Below are 5000 nucleotides of genomic sequence, written 5' to 3' on the forward strand. Positions count from 1 at the left end.
ACACTGAAAAAAATGTCAGACTTCCAGGTGGGAGAAACTGCTGGGGCTGTACCGAGGACGCTTCCAGGAGCCTGGGGAAGATTTTCTGGAAGAGTCCTTGACACTTAGAAAAATTTTGAGAAAATATCGATTTTGTGAAAAAATGTCACATTTCCCCTACTTCCACCCCAGGGGGGCGTCAATATGTTGTAAAGCACCCCAGGGCAGTGACCTAAATGCGGGTGAAGTTTGCGGTGCACGGGGGGAAAGTTGAATTTTTGGATGAAAATGCGTATTTTCATACTTTGAAAATTTCAGGCGTGTGTCAGACTTCCAGGCGGGGGCAGCCGCTGGAGGCGTACCGAGGACGCTTCCAGGAGCCTGGGGAAGATTTTCTGAAAGTGTCCTTGGGACTTAGAAATATTTTGAGAAAATCTCGATTTTGTGAAAAATGTCACATTTCCCCTACTTCCACCACAGGGGGGCGTCAATATGTTGTGAGGTAACCCAGGACAGTGACCTAACTGTGGGTAAAGTTTGCGGGGCACGGGCGGAAAGTTGAATTTTTGGATGAAAATGCGTATTTTCATACTTTGAAATTTTCAGGCGTGTGTCAGACTTCCAGGCGGGTGCAGCCGCCGGAGGTGTACCGGGGACGCTTCCAGGAGCCTGGGGGAGATTTTCTGGAAGAGTGCTTGGGACTTAGTGCAATTTTTAGAAAATCTCGATTTTGTGAAAAATGTCACATTTCCCCTACTACCACCACAGGGGGGCGTCAATATGTTGTAAGGCACCCCAAGGCAGTGACCTAAATGCGGGTGAAGTTTGCGGTGCACGGGGGGAAAGTTGAATTTTTGGATGAAAATGCGTATTTTCATACTTTAAAAATTTCAGGCGTGTGTCAGACTTCCAGGCGGGGGCAGCCGCCGGAGGTGTACCTGGGACGCTTCCAGGAGCCCGGGGAAGATTTTCTGGAAGAGTCCTTGGGACTTAGTGCAATTTTTAGAAAATCTCGATTTTGTGAAAAATGTCACATTTCCCCTACTACCACCACAGGGGGGGCGTCAATATGTTGTAAAGCACCCAAGGGCAGTGACCTAAATGCGGGTAAAGTTTGCGGTGCACGGGGGAAAGTTGAATTTTTGGATGAAAATGCGTATTTTCATACTTTGAAAATTTCAGGCGTGTGTCGGACTTCCAGGCGGGGGCAGCCGCCAGAGGCTTACCGGGGACGCTTCCAAGGGCCTGGGGAAGATTTTCTGAAAGTGTCCTTGGGACTTAGAAATATTTTGAGAAAATCTCGATTTTGTGAAAAAATGTCACATTTCCCCTACTTCCACCACAGGGGGGCGTCAATATGTTGTAAAGCACCCCAGGGCAGTGACCTAAATGCGGGTGAAGTTTGCGGTGCACGGGGGGAAAGTTGAATTTTTGGATGAAAATGCGTATTTTCATACTTTGAAAATTTCAGGCGTGTGTCGGACTTCCAGGCGGGGGCAGCCGCCAGAGGCGTACCGGGGACGCTTCCAGGAGCCTGGGGAAGATTTCATGAAAGTGTCCTTGGGACTTAGAAATATTTTGAGAAAATCTCGATTTTGTGAAAAATGTCACATTTCCCCTACTTCCACCACAGGGGGGCGTCAATATGTTGTGAGGTACCCCAGGACAGTGACCTAACTGTGGGTAAAGTTTGCGGGGCACGGGCGGAAAGTCGAATTTTGGATGAAAATGCATTATTTTCATACTTTGAAAATTCCAGGCGTGTGTCAGACTTCCAGGCGGGGGCAGCCGCTGGAGGCGTACCGAGGACGCTTCCAGGAGCCTGGGGAAGATTTTCTGAAAGTGTCCTTGGGACTTAGAAATATTTTGAGAAAATCTCGATTTTGTGAAAAAATGTCACATTTCCCCTACTTCCACCCCAGGGGGGCGTCAATATGTTGTGAGGTACCCCAGGACAGTGACCTAACTGTGGGTAAAGTTTGCGGGGCACGGGCGGAAAGTCGAATTTTGGATGAAAATGCATTATTTTCATACTTTGAAAATTTCAGGCGTGTGTCAGACTTCCAGGCGGGGGCAGCCGCCGGAGGCGTACCGAGGACGCTTCCAGGAGCCTGGGGAAGATTTTCTGAAAGTGTCCTTGGGACTTAGAAAAATTTTGAGAAATTTCCGATTTTGTGAAAAATGTCACATTTCCCCTACTTCCACCCCAGGGGGGCGTCAATATGTTGTAAAGCACCCCAGGGCAGTGACCTAAATGAGGGTGAATTTTGCGGTGCACGGGCGGAAAGTCGAATTTTTGGATGAAAATGCGTATTTTCATACTTTGAAAATTTCAGGCGTGTGTCAGACTTCCAGGCGGGGGCAGCCGCCGGAGGCGTACCGGGGACGCTTCCAGGAGCCTGGGGAAGATTTTCTGAAAGTGTCCTTGGGACTTAGAAATATTTTGAGAAAATCTCGATTTTGTGAAAAAATGTCACATTTCCCCTACTTCCACCCCAGGGGGGCGTCAATATGTTGTAAGGCACCCCAAGGCAGTGACCTAAGTGGGGGTGAAGTTTGCGGTGCACGGGGGGAAAGTTGAATTTTTGGATGAAAATGCGTATTTTCATACTTTGAAAATTTCAGGCGTGTGTCGGACTTCCAGGCGGGGGCAGCCGCCAGAGGTGTACCGGGGACGCTTCCAGGAGCCTGGGGGAGATTTTCTGGAAGAGTCCTTGACACTTAGAAAAATTTTGAGAAAATCTCGATTTTGTGAAAAATGTCACATTTCCCCTACTTCCACCCCAGGGGGGCGTCAATATGTTGTAAGGCACCCCAAGGCAGTGACCTAAGTGGGGGTGAAGTTTGCGGTGCACGGGGGGAAAGTTGAATTTTTGGATGAAAATGCGTATTTTCATACTTTGAAAATTTCAGGCGTGTGTCGGACTTCCAGGCGGGGGCAGCCGCCAGAGGTGTACCGGGGACGCTTCCAGGAGCCTGGGGGAGATTTTCTGGAAGAGTCCTTGACACTTAGAAAAATTTTGAGAAAATCTCGATTTTGTGAAAAATGTCACATTTCCCCTACTTCCACCCCAGGGGGGCGTCAATATGTTGTAAGGCACCCCAAGGCAGTGACCTAAGTGGGGGTGAAGTTTGCGGTGCACGGGGGGAAAGTTGAATTTTTGGATGAAAATGCGTATTTTCATACTTTGAAAATTTCAGGCGTGTGTCGGACTTCCAGGCGGGGGCAGCCGCCAGAGGTGTACCGGGGACGCTTCCAGGAGCCTGGGGGAGATTTTCTGGAAGAGTCCTTGACACTTAGAAAAATTTTGAGAAAATCTCGATTTTGTGAAAAATGTCACATTTCCCCTACTTCCACCCCAGGGGGGCGTCAATATGTTGTAAGGCACCCCAAGGCAGTGACCTAAGTGGGGGTGAAGTTTGCGGTGCACGGGGGGAAAGTTGAATTTTTGGATGAAAATGCGTATTTTCATACTTTGAAAATTTCAGGCGTGTGTCGGACTTCCAGGCGGGGGCAGCCGCCAGAGGTGTACCGGGGACGCTTCCAGGAGCCTGGGGGAGATTTTCTGGAAGAGTCCTTGACACTTAGAAAAATTTTGAGAAATTTCCGATTTTGTGTAAAAATCACCCATTTCCCCTACTTCCACCCTAAAGGGGCGTCAATATGTCGTAAGGCGCCCCTAGACAGTGACCTAAGTGGGGGTGAAGTTTGGGTCTGCTGGGTGGAAAACTGAAAAAAAGCGATTTTGTGACTTTGAGAACAAACAGAGAGCTCAAAACTTTGAAAAACGTCAGACCGCTGTCAGACTTCCAGGCGGGGGAAAGCTCTGAGGTTGTACCGAGGACACTTCCATGGCCCCCGGATTGATTTTCAAGAAAGAGTCCTTGGGACTTTGAAATTTTCCGGCGAGCTGTTTTTGGCTTCCGGGAGCCGTAGAACTTTGGGAAATCGATTCCGCTCACCGGTTCAGGGTGTTTCGAGCTAGTCCAGGTCCCAGCTACGCCGCCTGGCCTCCAAATTTCGCAAATTCGAAAAAAAAAAAATAGAACCGGAATGAGGAAATTTCTGGCCGCCGGATCCGCCGCACGGCTCCAGGAGGTCGGACACTTTTTGACTTTGTTCCCTTAAAGTGGGGGTCGGTGTCTCACCATGCAAATACCCAGTTTTGCACACCAGCTGCAGGATATAGGAGAGAGAGGTACCTCTCGGCCCCGACCAAAATCCGTTGTTTTCGTGGTTCCTCGACTCGGGTAGGCGGTTTGGCGAGTACCCCCCTTTTGCATGGAAGTTCGCACTCGCGCCGAGACCAGGCTTCCGCGGCTCCAGGGGGACTTTTGCCGGTTGTCCGTCCCGAGTCCGAGACGCGTTTCCTGGGTCGCCCGAGCCCGAACGGACCCTCCCCACGTGGGTTCCTGTCCTCTGAGGGCGACGGTCGTCAGAAGGGGGGCAGATCCAGAGTCCTCGTCCGCAGGAGGGCTCTGGGAGGGCGGATCGCTCCTTCTGACTTTGTCCCCTCGGAGCGGGCTCGGCGTTTCTCTGTGTCGGATGTCTCCCGCTTCCGCGCCAACGGGGAGACCTATGAGAGAATCGCACCGCGACCCGGCTTCCGTCTCGAGGGCGCCCGGAGCGCGCCGGACACTCGCTTCCAGGACTCCAGGGGCACGTTTCTTCCCCGTCTCCCCCGAGGGGAAGAACGGAGGCAGGGGTTCCACCCGAGCCCCTGCCCTTTCTTCCGATCGATCTGGCTCAGCGCTCCCGGGTGGGGAGGTGGTGCCGCTCGCTCGGCCCGGGCTTTGGAGCCCGCGTCGGTTTACGGCGGGCGGTCTCCTTCCTCTGTTACCCCCCCCCGGGTTTCAGGCACTCGTCCTTGGGCGCGCACGCCGGCGGTCGCCCTCCCGTCTACGGACGGAGGCGGCCGAGCTGTGGGGAGTTTGACCCGAACCGTGGTACGGCAGCGGTCCGACGACCCGCACGGGCGAACGGAGGGGCGCCCACCCACCTCGGCGTGGGGGCCCGCCGT

Source organism: Ranitomeya variabilis, unplaced genomic scaffold (assembly GCF_051348905.1).
Source record: "Ranitomeya variabilis isolate aRanVar5 unplaced genomic scaffold, aRanVar5.hap1 Scaffold_118, whole genome shotgun sequence".
Lineage (NCBI taxonomy): Eukaryota > Metazoa > Chordata > Amphibia > Anura > Dendrobatidae > Ranitomeya > Ranitomeya variabilis.